Source organism: Equus asinus, chromosome 18 (assembly GCF_041296235.1).
Source record: "Equus asinus isolate D_3611 breed Donkey chromosome 18, EquAss-T2T_v2, whole genome shotgun sequence".
NCBI classification, from domain to species: Eukaryota; Metazoa; Chordata; class Mammalia; order Perissodactyla; family Equidae; genus Equus; species Equus asinus.
Genome location: NC_091807.1, coordinates 6,130,107 through 6,148,735, shown reverse-complemented (window position 1 = coordinate 6,148,735; position 18,629 = coordinate 6,130,107).

Sequence of the window (18,629 nt, the reverse complement as noted above, 5' to 3'; positions counted from 1 at the left end):
AGAGAGTTATGGCTTTCAATTCACATAAACACATATCCGCCCTAGATGCTGAATGTGTACTCTGTAGTGTTTGCTCTGCTGCAATAAAACCAAATAGAAGGAGATTAAAGAAAAGCAAAGCAATCAGTCCAGCATTAAGGGCAAAGTTGAGGTTAGTAGAAATCTCTGTTTTAAGACATTTTGAGAAGTAAAATTAGAGTAGATAGTACTGTGTATCTCCAAGTATCTATAAACTAAAGCATATCACAAAATGTAACTGAAATCTCATGGTAACAGAGTTAATTACAATGTATGTTATAATATAGCATGCATCAAATGATAATTTGCATTCAACAGTTATTTTGCCAGTCTTGTTCTTCCACAAATGATATTTACAGCATAATATGTCTTCTCTTGTTTTTTTCTTCTTCTTGACTCCTCTTAAACTACTTCTTTTCTTTTCCCAAGTAATAATGTTAATATCTTCTAAAACATTATTATGGTATTAATATCTCCTCTCTTTTGGAGGGAATCCTGTTGGTTCTACCCACTAAGGCTTTCAATCATCTCTATTAATTGTCTGCACTTGCATCTAGAGAATGCAATTGGCACATAGCCTTCTGTGTGTAATTCTACTACTGCTTCATCGTACTGTAGAATCAAAAATAGCAGTTTTGTCTTCGAACTATCAATTGTGTTAGTCTTGGAGAGGATAATTTTCTGGTATTGGAACAACCTTTTGATGTTTCAAGTTTCTCTTTGAGGCAACATGCTTTTGCTTCCCTGAAAAGGCTGGGAAGGGGAAAGACAAATATATTAAACAAAAATACTGGTAACATAAAGCATTATGAATTACTGTTTTTTAAAAAACTTTTATAAAAGCCTTATTTCAAATAGCCACATTAATTTGTCTCATCCCAGGAGAGCTCAATTCCAAAAGCTACACTCTGTGTTTACAAGGTTAGCCTACCTTATCTTGACAAGACTCTGCGAGATGGTTCTCGGAGTGAGGTCATTTAGTGGGGATTAGTGAGGTAGGAAGACAGAAAACATGTATGTCAAGAAAAATAAAAGAGAAGGGGTCACCCATAATCTAAGAAAACAAAAGAATAAATATAAACAGAAAGAATATTTTCTTGTAGTATTTTTCATCTCCAAATCCTATTCGTACGTATATATCCTTTTCTGAAACAAGTTCCTTGCAAGACTCTGTTTTCTACAAGCATACACGATTAAATATTTCCCATGCCCCTATATGTTCTTATACAACATGGTTCTTAATGGTGACAATTACAAATAAAAGCTATCTAATCAAACAATCTTGTATAATACATTTAGCTTCTTTCAAAGTATTTACCATCACAAATAATACTATAAAGAACCACCTTTCAGATCTATTTTTGCAAAACATTTTTGATAATTTACTTACTATAAGATCCTAGTTTTAGAATTATTGACTTCAGGGGCAAATATTGTTTTAAAGATGACGATAAATATACCATATTTTCCTCCAGGAAGGTATAGCTTGCAGAATGAAAACTGATAGGATTTTCTGGAGGTATAATTGATACACGAAGAACTATACGTATATAATCTGTAAAACTGCATGAATTTGGACATACGCAAACATCGCTGATACAACCACCACATTCAAGTTAATTGACATTTCCAGTAGCTCCCAGAGTTTCCCTGTGTCCCTTTTTGTTTTATGTGATGTAATTGCTTTACATGATATCTACTCTCTTAACAAATTTTAAGTGGGAAATATTGTATTGTTAACCACAGGCCCAGTGTTGTACAAAAAGATGTCTAGCACAACTGAAACTTTATACCCATTAAATAACAGCTTCCCATTTCCTCACCTCCAAGTGCCTGGCAACCATCATTGTGTTTTCTGCTTTTGTAAGTTTTACTATTCTAGACACTTCATATATGTGGAAATGTTCAGTATTTGTTCTTACGTGGCTGGCTTATTTCAATCAGTGTAATGTTCTTCAGGCTCATCCATGTTGTCACAAATGGTAGGATTTTTTTCTTTTTTTAAGGTTGAACATATATATATATATACACCATGTTGTTTTTATCCATCCATCCATCCATCAGTAGATGGGTATTTAGGTTATTTCCATATCTTGGCGGTTGTGAATATGTGAGAGTACAGATACCTCTTTGAGATGCTGATTTCAATTCTTTTGAATACATACCCACAGCAGAATTGTGATCTTGTTTGGTCAAAGTCAGTCCTTCGTGGGTAAGGTAGTTAGAGTGAAAACCTGATGGTGTTCAAATGTGTGACCAATAATGATCACACATACTTACTTCCCTTATATGACATTATGTACTCATGCTAAGAAAATACGGAAATGCCTGGTTTGCATTTCGTTTTGGTAAGTTTTATTAATAACACTCACATCTAAAAATGTCATACATGTAACTATTGAATTAAGAAACTCATCTTTATACTGGGAAACATTCCTGCTGAGGATTTCTGTTTTGCTTGAATAAACATTCGCTACATTTCTTTATTATGAATCTAAGACTCCTCTGTATCTTTTTTTATTATTATCATATATAATAGCAGAGAAGATGAATTTTCATGGACTATTTTTTTGGCTTTTTTTACTTTAAATTTCATCAAAAGTATATGTAGCATCCCACAAAATGTGTCTATTGGCTAAGAGAAAGCTATCAATATGTAGCTTTAAGCCACAAGGCAGGTACCATTTAAGCCCATTTCTATGGTTCTTTGATACCAAACAAATATACTGAATTTTCCCCTCTTTGTTAAAAGGATTTATCTGCTCTTTTATTCTAAATCAGTAACATGTTTAAAAAGACATAAAGAAGTAAGAACTATTACATTTGCTCTAATTCATTTTAGTAAAGTTAGAATTTAGTCATATTAAATTTTTTTCTGTGTTTCAGCTTTAATGATAAAATTTTTCACTATTTATTTTCGCAGTCTGTATATTTTGGCATTGAAATTGTGCATCAATGAGAATTAACCATCAAGAAGGCTACGTTTACTTATTTATTTTGTGAGCAGCATTTTTCTAGGGAAATGATAAATCAAATAGTAGTTTTAAGAAACATTTTTGTATAGCTAAATAAATATAACCCTAGTTAATTTTTAATTTTAATGGATTTACAAAAGAGAGATATGGAAAAATGATATCTCTCTTTTATGGTAAAAGCATCAACAATTTATTACATAATGCAAGGGATCATATTCCAATGTTCAATAATGTTTTATTATTCACTAACCAATCTATCATGAATATTGTGTTTGTACACAAGGGAAGATGATAGTCACTTGTCACAGCCATTTGCAAGAAGCACATTATTACCCAATGTCTAAATTATCACGAGGTATATTTTCAAGACTGAAAGGAGCCTTAGCTTCCATTGGGCACAAGTAGAAATTTGTCCAAGAAAAAGTAGTGTAATTCTTCAAAGGCCAATTGATGAAAAAACAGCCAATATTTAGTCCTTAAAACTTTTCCTATCCTTTAATTTTTTATGGTATTTTTTGTTAAAGATAGAATTATAACTTCATTTCTATTCTTCTTTTCTATTCGTTTTTCAATACTTCATCCTTCCCAAGGACCATTCTGATGTGTTCTACACAGTCCTTAAAAGGGTCACCAGAGAAACTGAGCCCTGAGTGCCCACTGCAGGACCAGTTCAGTAGCACATGCTTCACTGTCGTTTGTTCTCCAGATCATTCTCTCTAGTTCTTCACTCTGCTTCTTGAAGCCAGCTCCCAACATCTTGCTCCCCAACCTACTTGCTCCCAACAAACTGCTTGCTCCCAAGCTTCTATCTTTGGCTCTGTTTTAGAATAACCCAACTAAGAAAAGAAAAGATGAGGAAACTGGTTTTTGTCATCATTTTTCAGCATTTTTAGGACATCAAAATGGAAGTATTATATAGCTCATTCAGTAACTTCTGAAACTAAGCATGAAAGAGGTCCTTCCTAGGAAGAGACACTGAACAGAGAAAATAGCCAAGTGCTTGGCTTCTTCTTATTTTTACTTTTTATTGAGATTATGATAGTTTACAACTTTGTGAAATTTCAGTTGTACATTATTATTTATCAGTCACATTGTAGGTGCACCATTTCACCCTTTGTGCCCACCCACCACTCCCCTTTTCCCCTAGTAACCACTAACCTGTTTTCTTTGTCCATGTGTTTAATTTCCACATATGAGTGGAGTCATACAGAGATTGTCTTTCTCTATCTGGCTTATTTCACTTAACATAATACCCTCAGGGTCCATCCATGTTGTTGAGAATTGGATGATTTTATCCTTTTTTATGGCTGAATAGTATTCCATTGTGTGTGTGTGTGTGTGTGTGTGTGTGTGTGTGTGTGGATATCTTCTTTATCCAACCATCAGTTGATGGACACTTAAGCTGCTTCCACGTCTTGGCTATTGTGAATAATGCTGCAATGAACATAGGGGTGCATGGATCTTTTTGAATTGCTGATTTCAACTCAATAACTTGGCTTTAATGAAATAAAATATATCAAGGTAGATAGAGGAGGATGAGCTTGGAGCAGACACAGAGAGTGGCTAGGGAAATCAGTAGAGTGACTCCAAATGAGGAGAAAAGTTTAGTGTAGCAAAGCACAGCATATTTTCGTGTTCCCAGGTTAAATAAAATAATGACTAAAAATATCTCTATTGTGTTTAAGAGATATGAAAGTCATTTTTACTAAAATGGTGGGCAGAAGCCACTCAAAGTTGGTCCAGTGAAAGACAAAAACAATGGAGACCTTAACTTGTAAACAACTGATCCAGGAGTGGAGAACCAATTAATTCAGTGGACAGTCCAATTCAATGGAAAGTTCAAAGAATCTATTCATTTATTAAATTCAGAAGAACCTATTTGTTCATATTTTGATCATCAGATCATAACAACAAAGAATATTTGAGGAATTCAACTATAAATGTATGTTCTAACTTGAAAAGACACAACTTTATTTTGTTCAAATATTATCACAAAAATCCATCACGTATTGATTCACTTAAACAAATGTGAAAAGTAGAACATCTTTTTGTATAATGGATTTTGTCCCAGCCCAGGTAAGATGTAGTAAACTCAAGTAAGCATGCATTGTTATCTTGTGTTTAAAACTGAGATATATCAGTAATATTAAAACCTCTTTTATTTACACAAAAATAACATTGTAATAAAATAAATTACTGATAATAATAAAAAGCCTTTATGGCTTAGTGAGTAATAAAAGGTATAGTACAGTCCTTAAGAGCACATGCTCTGAAATTAGACTGCCAGATTTGAACCCTTTGTTCATCTGTTCCTGTCTTTGTGATTTTAGGCAATTTATTTTATCTGTCTATGCCATGATATTTTAACCTGAAAACAAGCTATCATTATAAAAATGCTTCATAAGATTGGCTGGGTATTGAAGGAGCTAACTCACGTAAACACTTAAAACATTATTGATCTGGAGTAAGCATTCAGATAACATTAACTATTTTACTAAGTGCTTGTTATATACTCAACCCTATCATAAGTGTATTGTAGCATTACCTTTTTTAGCCAATCCTTGAACTTCTGAGTTTACTGAACTTTACAGACTTTAATTTGTTGATGAGCCTAGGACAAAAAAAGAACTGTGCATATAAAAAAAAAATAGCTTCTTACCTTGGATACTGTGAATTTTGTAACCTAGAAGCTGATAGGTTTTTTTCCTCTTCTTCTTTGGGCCAATTATTGGTTTTATTAAGACACGGGAACTTTGGGAATATTTGTGGACAAGGATATTAAAAACTGTACAGGGACATCTCCAAAATAATTTGTTCATGTGGCGTTCAGCCTTCATTCTTTCTGAAAACAGATACTTGGGAAATTAGTAATGTGTTTTCCCTCTTTATTCCTTTATTTTACACATATTTATGAAAAATTCAAAATTTAAGACATAAGGGAAGAATAGACACATTGCTGGAGGTTATCACAGAATGGAAGATAGATTTTCATTTGCAGAATATTAAAGGTAGAAAAGGACAGAGAAATGATCTTACATGCTTCCTGTTCCACTTGTTAGGGTTGACTTTTTTTTGCCTGTATTCATCTTCCTTCCACTTCCTCACATGTCTGCTGTTCAACTCCGTATGACCTAAACTTTTCCTTCAATCATCAGTAATCAGAGAGACCATTGACTTAGGACAGATCCCACGGGGGGTATACTGTTTCATTTCAGTTCCACAATCCTCTGCAAAGTGGTGAGGCACTGCTACTTTTACAGATGGCACTGAAGGTTAGATAGGTAAGTAAATTATACATAAATAGGAGACATAGTAGTTAAAATTAAATACATCCTTTCTCCCCAAACTTGTGGTTTTCTAAACTACTAGATTATATTGTTTTACACTGGCTTAATGTTTTTAACATTATTCTTTGAAACGACAGTGGATAAGACACATTTTTGGGAAATCGTAACTCAAACTATATGAATTGGCACTAAAGCTAATGACTGATGTGGCTTAATTTGCTTTCTAACAGTAGGCAGAGCCTTAACCCAGAGAAATAGATACTGGATTGCTAGAATTTCCAGTACTTTGGCAGGCATATGGGGGAAAAATTATGGAGACTAAGAAGCCGTCTAATTAGAATTCTAGCTTTGGTTTGGAGATGGTAAATGATTATTCAGGATGCACCATAGTCTTACTTCAGGATGAAGCTTTTCTTGGAAAGAAGTGGCTCAGATGTCTACAGGATAAGTTTTGAAACAAGAATTAAAAGTATAGATAAAATAAAAAGGTGAGACTGTTTCTTATCTAGTGCTGAGTGCACTTATTTTCAGAATTGTTGCTCTATGCAGTATTTCGTGTCTCTAGTGCAATATTTGAATAAGGGTCTTGTCTAATTACAGTAAGAGATTATTACATATCCATATAAACATGGGAAAATTCTGTTTTCCTCTCTAGTTGTATATTTGAAATTCAATACATTTTTAAAGTTAAAGATTACACAAAAAATATTGTTAATTTTAATTGAAATTATTTCTAAGGAGTAGGTATTCACTGACACTGAAATTCACATTAAAAGGCCAAGCCATCTAACTCTAAGACGCAGAGCAATTTATTGAATTTAGGACTCTCTACTCACACCTCATTCAATGCCTGGCAACCATTCTCATTTTAATATTTCTCTCGCTTTTTACTTTTTCTTAAATCACTCTTTTTTCTTTTTCTATAATAATGTTCTAAATTAAAACCTGAAAATCATGCGATCCAAAACACCATACTAATAAAGAGACTTTGATCTTAGTTATGCAGTACATATATTCTCTGATTGTCAAAGTAGTTTTCACTGCTAGCTATACTCATTTGTAAAGCAGACTATTCAAATGTAGAAGTGGGAAAATTATATTCATAACTAATCTTACAATATCTTTTAGGTAAGCTAACAACACTTTTTTAATTGGGAAAGTGACAGAATCTTAAACATATTTAAATGACTTGCAAAGATTCTCTTAGCTTAAAGATGAGAATATGCAAAAATATGAACAGGCAGTTTTTCGATGAATAATAAATAGATATATGTTTGCAAATAAACAGGATCAACATGAGTGAGCTTAAAATGCAGAGTTTCATATGCAGAGTGGATTTCCCAGGAGAAACTAAGATACAATCCAATTAAGCTGTTACTGTATGTAAATAGGAAACCGCAATTTAAGTTACTATAATAAGGAAGAAATCCAAAAGTAAAATAATGTATGCCTTGTTTTATTTCAAACAAGTCAAATGATAAGTTGTCAAAGTAGCAGGTAAGCTTCGGGTGATCAGGAGCTGAAGGGAATTGGTTTGTAAAATATATTTAGTGATGGATGGCTTTTGAGTGTTAGCAGAAAGTCATATCCTCACTTCACAATTAATAATTCATTAGAACTTCTGAGGCCAGGATAACATTTAGTAAATAGAAGCAGCGTGTGAGAAATTTGAATGAGTATAAGGGCTTAATAGAATAATCAGTGCTCAAACCAGTATACCTCAAAATAACAATGTGTAAATATTCATTCTCTAATAGTCTTACCACTAACTAAACAACAAAACTATGAATCTTGTTCCAACTATTATTAGCATTATGCCATTTATTTCAATTATGTGTCATAGTATTAGTTAAAGCTAAATTGTTTAATTAAAATGGGAGAGAATATTCAAGTTCAAATGCTATATTTGAGTTGAGTATTCAAGTTCAAATTCAAGTTCTACCTCTTTTAAGGAGAGTTTTTCAGCGTCCACGAAACAGGTATGATCTCTTTAAACTCCCAAACCACTTAGCTATAAATTATGGTACTTACCATGTATAGTTAAGTAGTGGCCCATTCAAAGTCTGGAAGATCTTTAAGAAAAAAAAGATTTTATTTTTGTAACTCTTAGGAAATTTTACAATAGTCTTTTGAACATGAGAAAGAATTTTAAATTGTTGAATAAATTGCATGCATGAACAATCAGAGGAGAGTGACACACTCAAAACAAATGTTTTATCTCTCTTGCCCTAATACTTTGAGCCAAAGAACTGGAAGCCTTCATGCCAAAGAGAGACCTCGCCCATGATGTCTTGGTTTGCACAGAACGTTCAAAAACATTTGAATTTATTTCTAATATTTAACTCGCAAGCCACTTGATATACAACCTGAATTGTAGTCCCTCCTTGAAAAGTCAGAAGATTGGGCAACACTGCTGCATGTTTCATAGGACAATGAAATATTGTATCTGAGTTCAGGTTCCCCCTTTTATAACATAGAACCACCAGTTGACCCATTAGCTCATTTCTCTAGTTTACCACACTCTCCTGGACTCCCATCTCTGCTATGGTTTTTGTTACAGAGGACCAAAAATACAGCTCTTTAAAAAGTTAGCAATGACGTATTTTATAATATGTCTGTATTTAAAAGTCACATAGTCAGGTTTTTAAGAAGCATACACATTAGATTCTTCAAATATTCATAAGGTTATGTTTAACATACTGACCAAAGGACTGAAAAGAGAGCCACAAGCTGGACAAGAATCGAGTGATGTCGTCAGTTACTTAGATGTTTTAATAAAGTCCAGGCATAGCACTTTCATAAGTTTTTAGGCATTATTTTACTTAAGAAACAGTGGAAAATGATCTTTGAAGTTTTTATCTTTGTCTCAAAGGACACATATGTGAGTTTACAAAACAAAAGTCTTAATAAACCATAATGTTCCTGATTTTAATAATGATTTTTATCACAAAAAGAGTAATCTATTACACATTCATGAAAAACAGCCCTCAAGTATATACTTTTTAAGATGACTTTTGCAAGTTTTTAACAGTTACATGGAACTTTATTACAATTTTTATGTTCATATTTTTAAGTTTATGTGAATTTTATTCCTTTTTGGAATGACAGTAATTTTTTCCTCATTCTCCAAAGTTTTCCTTTATTTCTTTTGTTTATCCCTTGCATTATTTATATCATTACTGTCTCCCAGAAAAAACACGCGGTGTTCCCATTACTCACTAAGATAATCTGTTTACTATTATCCATACTTCAACAATTTCCAAGCACCAGTAGTGTAGTAACATGACTTTAGCTCTTTGGCAGTTGTGCAGAAAAAGTCAAACTGCTCATCCCCACCAGCTGCTACCCTAAGCATGTTATTGACGGGATGGAAGTTTTCTGGAAGCCTTGTGAACCTACAGCCCTTATCGGCTACCAGAGCTACATTAGCTTATATAGTGAGGAAACGAAAAACAAAAATACCCCCATCATAGTTAAGTTTTACTCTAGAGGGAAGGGCTTAATGAATTGAAAAAATATATATATATATAATTAAAAGTATCTTAAATAAGTGTGTTCACTAATAAATCTTCAAAAAAAAAAGTTTACTCATCCTAAAAAACAGAACTCAAGTTTGAAATAATAGCGCACAAATGATAATGATTCACTAACTCGTACTTATTTGAACACTGCTCACTTTTGTGATAGTGTTTGGTTGTTATTAGTAGCATCTGAACAAGCAAATTTAATATTTGAGCAGTTTCTTCTAGACTTCACACAGATTCTGTATTTCATCTGTTAATTCACTCTTTCTATTTGAAGCATTAAGGACTTGAGAACCAAAACACCATTTGTGGTTCTAGTTTATTCTTAACACGTCCCTCACTTGAGATTTTAAAGACTGCATCAAAGGGAGGGTCTTAAGGTGAATGTCCTCATTGCCATTCCAGAAAAATAATATGATATTATCTCCAGTGTTGTGGTTCACATCCATAATGATGCTGAACCCAACTTAGTCTTTACGTTTTTTAAAGTCTTAAATGCTTATCAGGGAGATAGAGTAGGACCCTCATATCTGATTGGCATACTTTCTGCTTTGCTCAAGAAATGCAATTTAATTAACCATGGGCATTCTTCATTTATGCTTTACATTATACCCAGCTATCTTCCTGAATATTTTAAAGTGTAATCATAATCTCTTAGATAATTATTAATGGGTATTTTCTTTAGAATAAAATAAGCTTATCTTTTAGTTGAGTACTTATAAATACCTAGGTTATTTAAAAAACACCTCTTACAACATAAAAACAGAAATTTTTATATATTCAGAAAATATTAAGATTAATAAATTAAATATCTTAATTATCTATACATATGCTAGCTAAAAACTAATAATAAACAACCATAAACTCCATGTCATATTTAGATTTTCCAGTATCTTTTTAAAAACTGCCTAAATTAAGATGGTGTCAAAAATTGGTTTGAAGGAAAACAGAAACCTGAGTGAAATTTTTGTAGCATTTGACAGAGTATGACAAACATTTTTCACATTAATTTGCATTTAAACAGAGTCCAAGCTAGAGCTTTAAGACAAGCACATTAATTATTATTAACCAGTGAACTTTCAGTTGATCAGTAGTTAAAATGCCCAAATGTTACAATTCCCTTTAAAAAATATCATTATTAGGAATTTTCTTTTTGAGTTCTCTGGCTTTCAGTTCAACATGGGAGATATGTTTTTTTTAAAAAAAAATTGACATAGCAATTAGAATTTATACTTACATGTCCTTGAAGTCATATATTTATTATTTTAACCATTTATTGTGTGGGAAACAGAAATTTCACAGGATTAGAATTTTGAATCATTGTGAGAATATAAAAACTTGGTCAAATTTTTCATGTTAGAAGTGTAACATGCTTGAAGATATTAAAATGAATGTGAAAATATTAGAAAGCAATGTAAAGCATCAGAGTATTTAAAAAATCTTGTCAAGTATTACTTTCAGAATTGGCTATATTTCTCATACCAAAAATCTGGTTTCTTAACAACACTCCAAATTTTATATCTTTTAAACCAAAATCTCAAGAGATTGAAATTTTTTCCTTAGAAATATAAGAAACACAGAGAGCTTGTAAGGGAAAATAATTCAAAAAGCTACTCTTCTCTCTAAGGCAGAAATCGTTTAATCAAATTATTTTAGGATCTCTTGAAAAATTTCATCAAAATATTAACCACATATTTAAAAAGTAAGATTTCATTGATTTTAAAAGGAATGCCAGCTCATCTTTTTCACTCCATCTGCAAAAGAAATGCTTCATTTTTTACTACAAAATTATTCAAAATATTCAGAGTCAGTTGCTTCCCATAAATAATATACTTTATAGTGGAAAAATATATATCCAATCTTTAAAATATTCATTACAGTAACACTTAAAAGTTTTTGTTACTCTTACAGTGTAGCATTTTTATTGTTTCAGAAAAGCTAGAATTTTTAATTTCTTACATATAAGCATTGTTGTGGTACAATAAATGTGACAAAAATACTGATTTCTCTTATGAAAATAAAATATGAGGATCAAATTTGCCTTAGATATGTAGCAGAGATGTGAATCAATCATGTACAATTTTGGAAAATGTACTGACATGAGAGAAAAGTGCTTTCTATCCTACAACTTTAGCGTTGTTTGAAATCTAAAATATTAAGAAATAATTCATTGAAAAGGAAGCATAGAATAATATCTATGTTACAATACCAATGCTACAGTAAAGTGCTTGGATGGTTGTGAATTACTCCAAATTTTGCTAGGTAATTTTTTGAGTTTATCATTTAAAATGTGTATATTGACAGTGAATGTGTTTATGTGTATATCTGCATATATAATATCCAAGAAAAATACAAATATTAGAATAAATAACATTTGCAGTTACTTTCTAAGATTATTTCTAAATAGGTTCCAATACACAAAATAATAAAAATTGAGCTTCTGTAATTTACAATTTAGATGTTATGTCACATTTATCTTAATACACTGAAACTGTAATTGCAAATAATTGAACTTCCAATGCACAAGTAAATGAAATTGCTGAGCCAAAAGGAAATTAGCATTGATTGCAGTTTGAGTAAACTGAACAGATTTGGTAGTTCTGATTTATTGAGGTAGGGACTAGTCCTAAGCCCATTAACACAAAGATTTAATTAAACTGTTGTGATTTTTAGCAACAAATGCAAGATGAGGAAAGAACTATAAACATACCCTTTTATTTTGGTAATGAAAATCAATATGAAAATTGCAAGAGCTTCACTCTCAAATTAATGCCAGGCAACTAAAAGAAAGCTAAACATAAAATTAGATTTTGATAGACCATAATGAATATGAAAGAAACTACATGATTGCTATATTGATATTTGTTTAGCTTTCAAACCCTGGAATTAATACTTTGAGCAATAGTGCATAATTGCTTAGAAGAACTCAAGATACCATTTGTTTACTTCTTTAAATAATTAACCTGTATCTTTATATAACATTTACCTAGTTAATACAAAGAAAAATTATATTATACGCGTGGTTACCTCATATTTTTATGAAAAGAGACTCTATTCAACTGAACGAAGATAATTTACACAAATCTCCATATCACTTTGTCTAAACACAACAAAGTTTTGTTGCAATTGTATTTCATGGTTCTCCATTAATAAGTAATCCTGCTAAAATGATCATTAGGCAAACAATAATACCATCTGCTTTCATTCTTTAAGTCAATTGTATTCTATGACAAGTGTTTACACGACAAACCTAGTTCGGATTAATTAATTTTATAGATGAGAAATGTTTTCAGCTTGTTGCTGTATTTCTCGTGATATAATTTTTAATGAATTAATCACTCATTTAAACTTCACTGCCTCCAACATGAATAAAACCACTGAGGCTGTCACTGAGAGCAATTCTGACTGAATTTACAAGTGGCCAGTACAAGCCTTTACAGCAATACCTGTTTTGAATTATCCAAATTGATGAAAGGAAAGTGAAGCCAAAAAAAGGAGTTAAAGAAATTACCCATGTAGTATCCAAGCTAATTAACATCAATTTAGCTATGGGTTTTGGCTGGAATTCCACTTGTGCCCACATTTCACTTGAATTAAGATTACTACTAAGGATACTTCTGTTGCTATTATTCCTATTCATTGTAACCTTCCCCTTGCTTTTCCACATCATCCTTTTCCTCATTCTGATGGTATTGCTGCTCCTCATATTAGTGCTGTTGCTGTTGGTGGTACTGTAATTACTGCTACTGCAGTGTCATGGTAAACAATTCAGATTTACATCTCTATCCCTATCTCTATATTGAGCCTTGGGTTGATTGTTACTTGCTGTCTGACTTTTAATTATTTATTTATATTAAATTACATGATGTTCATTATCTTAATCAGATCTTTGGCAAAATCCTATCATTCTATTGGATTTAATGTTATATAATGGATATATTGGATCTATTTTTCTAGAATTCTACCTATCCACTTATAACTAGCTTTTAAGGGTGATCATATTAGATATAGATCGTGCTAACACCTCAATTAAAGAAGAATCATATTTATGGATTTTAATTTATTTAGGATCAATCTTATGTGATGGGGGAGGGGCAACATTATGATCAAAGTATCTAAAATCTGATCACTTTTTCTATTAAGAAACATGCTACTCATAAAAATTTAAGACCAAAATTAATAAAAGAATTTATAAAAGGAAAAATATTCTAAAAGAGAAGAAGAAAGTAATTTATACTGAGAATATTCTATATTGAAAGTAGCCACACAATATTCCTTAGAGAGGAAACAGTATAACTGAGAAATGACGTTTTACGTGCTTTCACCACTTTAGGTTAAGTAAGATTTTATGAATAAAAGTCAATTGAAGATAAATCAAAACCTTTGGGTGGCCTTATTGTTCCTCAAATTGAAAAAAAACACTTTGATATTGTGGAAAATATTTACAGGTTTAAAATTTAAATTATCAGCTTTATTGATTGTAAAAATGACAGTGACAAAATCAGTGCTTTTTTTTGCCACTAAAATGTAACTATCTGGACTATAATCTACTTTCCCACAGTAGCTAAGGTGATCTCTAAGAACATATATTAGGTTTCTTCATTTCCTGTTTAAAAAGTGATGTCACATTGCAATGGAACCCAGACTCTATGGCCACCTCAAGAAAAGTGCCAGTTCTGGCCACAGCCTGTCAAACTTTATCTAATCCTGCCCTGTCTTATTCTCTCTAGGTTCTGTCCTAGTTTACTTTTGTTTCATGAACACACTCAAATTTTCCTAACTGAGGAAAATCGCATATGATGTGCCCTCCCTCCCAGAGGTCTCTTCCTTCTCTCTCCTCAGGGCTCCATCCTTCTAGTTCTTCAGTTCTCACTCTCAGTTTACATGCCACCTCCTTCTAAGAGACTCTCACTGTTTGATCTACACAAAAGTGTAAACTTCCCACCCATTTTCTTCTCTTACACCTTACTGTCATTTTCTTTTAGGGGCACTTACCACAATTAAGGGTTTTTTATTTAACTTTTGTTATCTATGCCTCACTAGACCGCTTCATAAGTACAAGGACTATGGGTGTTTTGTTTGTGTTGCATTCCAGGTATTAATCCAGTGTCTTTAGTATTAGGTATTTTAATAAATACGTATAGAATGAATGATGGAATATATGCCTTGATTTATTGATAATTTGAGAAGAAGCAGCCCTGAGGCAGCTTTTTTAAAATTAATCCTAAAACCAGATGTCTAATAAATTGTCCATTTTTCTGTTCAAATCTGGCCCTCAGAATCTTCTTTGTCCTTCAAAGATCTTACTTAAAGAATATTTAGGATTTCTGCTAATCGTGGCATTTTATGTTCAGCTAAATGTGGTACAGTAAGCTAAAAATTTAGGCTAAAGAAAAGTAGTATAAAATATAACTAATAGTAGCATATCCAAAATCAGTTATGAAGATAGGAAGATATACACAAGTACATTAAAAAATTAAAGCACTTGAATTTTCAATATACATCCATGAAATAGCAGGGTGTGGCTACTTGCTATCGATAAGATCCACAACTTTGAACATTAGAAAAAAGTTGGTAGATTTGTGCATAGTCGAAGCATGATGGTGATGAACCGGAAACAATTGGTTTCCTTACTTGGTATGGCAGGTTATTTTTTGTGTGTGTCCCTATTTTTTGTTTTTCATTTTTTTTACTCAGGAGATCAAGGATCTTTATATGTACATTGAGAGGCAAGAGAACATATCAAATAAGTGCATTATTTATCAAAAGATCAGAGAGATGTGTAATGAAAGAATTATACTAGGAAGACATTCAGGACTTATTTGTTGTGAAGATGACAGTCTCCAGCTTAGTTAAATAACCCAAGGGCAAAATCACCGTAGGCCTGGCAAGTCATACATCTCTGAACTGTAAAGCATATGTCAGCCCCATGCATTGAGAAAGCAGGGAAATAAAAATGTGGGTTTTGACTGAAATAGACTGAGAAAACAAAGTCTGTGAAAAAGTTCAGCAATAGTGGTAAGACATCATCTTAGAAAAACCTTTAAATGTCAGTTCATAAATTAGAGATGAGAAAATAGATTTTTCCATAAAATTGAGTGATAATAATACTATAAAGATGATAAAATAAGTAAAGGGTGCATGGAATCCCTGTTTTTGACTTAATGTGGAATACATATTATGTGACAAAATAAAGCCATATGATATTTCATGTATGTTTGTTTGAGGGAAATTTCCTCTAGATAAGGTGATCAGGGAAAGCTTTCGAGGCAATGATATTTGTATTAGTTCTTTATTGCTGCTGTAATATATTTCTACAAAGTTAGTGACTTGAAACAACACAAATTCGTTATCTTATAGCTCTGGAGATCAGAAGTCTAAAAATGGATGCGCAAGGCTGCATCCCTTCTGGAAGATCCAGGGGAGAATTTGTTTCCTTGTCTTTTCCAATTTATAGAGGTCAACCTTTTCTTGTTTTGGGGTCACTTCTTCCATCTTCAAAACCAGCAGTGTACCATCTTCTCTCTTCTCTGGCTTCTGTTTCCATTCTTTCTTCTCTCTCTGACTTTTAGTAAGAATTCTTGTGATTACCTAGGGCCCACCTAGCTGATCCAAAATAATGTTCTCATCTCAAAATCCTTATCTTAATTGTGTTGGGAAAGTCCCTTATACCATGTAAGGTAACATATTCACAGATTCTAGGAATTGGGACACGAACATATTTGAAGGACTAGTATCATGTAGATATTTAAGCTGAATTTGGAAGGAAAAGGAGCCAGTGACACAAAAACTGGAAAAGGTCTTGTCCTAGTTTGGATTTCCTGGAAAGCACATCCTCAGTCAAGTACTTGAGGGCACATTGTTTATTTAGGAGGTGACACCACGAAGTGCAAGTAGGAATAAAGAATTGGTACAGTAAAAAGCTAGCCAATAAAGGGTGAGCTAACGATCAAATTATCCATACGAGTAACTGGAGCTCAATCCTGGTAGGCACCCTTTGAGCAGCACATCAATGCATTATTCCAGTGGGATATGGAGAGGGTGGGAGTTGTGTCTGAAAACTGCTATCTCTCAGTGTTTGAGGAACATGAATTTCCTGGTGTACTGCTGTGCATGAAAGCCAAGCAAGCTCCCAAAATTCCCAAGAAAGCCTTTAGGCAGAGGAGTAGAAAAGCCAGAAGGAGAGAGGCAAGGGTGCTTGATGTGGGAGATGGTCAACTCTCCATAGCTGCACTGTGAGCACACAGGAGGTGGACTAGATATATTTTAAAACAATAATATCTGATACAGATGAAAACAACAAAAAATTATGACACATCCAAAGCATTTAAAAATCGTGCAATATAATATAGTATATGAAAACACATTGTTGAAATAATTAGATAATGGTAAAGCATTATATTACACGGTTTGGAGCAAATATATAATATTTCAAAATAATAGAAAAAAAAAAGGAGATAGAAGAGCAATGAGTTTGGTCTAAAAGGTGTGTTGAGTTGCATACCTACAGACTGAAGAAAGGATTTGGATTGTCAAAGAAAAGAAGGAAGATTTGTTAATATAGTGAAAACAACTTCAGCAAATGTAAAACACAAATAAACAGAGGTTGGCCTGGTGACGTAGTGGTTAAGTTCATTCACTTGGCTTCAGTGGCCTGGGGTTCACAGGTTCGGATCCCGGGTGCAGACCTAGTATCACTTGTCAAGCCACACCGTGGTGGCATCCCACTTACAAATAAAGGAAGTTTCCACAAATGTTAGCTCAGCAGCAATCTTCCTCAAGCAAATAGAGGAAGATTGGCAACAGATGTTTGCTCAGGGCCAATCTTCCTCACAAAAAGAAAAACAAAATAATAAACACATAGGATTATACATGCTTTGCAATAAATAAGAAGAATATCCTGGATGGAGAGTAGTGCTTTGATTTTAAGGTAGAAAGAAATGCTAAGTAGCCTGCCAATAGTAATTAATTGGTCCATTCATTCAATCACTCAAAAAATAATTATTCAGTGTCTAACATGTAACAGACACTGTTTCAGACGCTGGCTTTATGACATCGAAAGGAACAGTGAGAAGCCCTAGCCCTCAGGCTGTTCCTACACCTGACATTTAAGTAACACTTCACAATTATCAAAATATGATATACATTCATATATTATATATCTTTATACACAAAATTTATGATATAAACAATGAATATATTGAGGAATGATTCACGACATAATGAAAGCACACATGTATTTTTGTTTCCCACTGTCCTTCTAAAATATATTCAGCATGGAGTGTTTCCTCTCCTTTAACTACATAAAAATTCCTCAAGTGCATGACTTATTTTGGTAGTCTTTTATATAAAAATTTAAGAGACTATTCAGATTAAAAATACAGCTTCATTTTTGTATTCAACATTTTCAGTGTATTCAATTCTAAAACTTCTCCTTACCTGCAGACGTGATGTTTTTAAGCTCAGAATTGTACCAATGTACCATCTGGGGACAGGTTTTGGCATCCTGTCTCTTCCTCGAGTAAAGATTTTCAAGGATCAGAATCAGTCATTACCCTTCCTCTCGATTTCTCAAGCCAACTCCTTTCCTCCTCTGCCTCACTACCTGTAGTTCAGGGCCTTCACTATAGGAGGAGGGGGAGGGGTTGGAGGCGGTCTGACTCCAAGGAGTGGAGCACTCCTCCCTCCCACACACATGCAACTGGGCAGCTACCCTTTCCTGAAAAGACGATTTGGGAGGTGCATCGCCATGTCTGCCACAGTCCACCTATTCTACTGCTCAGCTCTGTTTCTTTAAATGTCTTTGAGGAGCAGTACCTGCACAA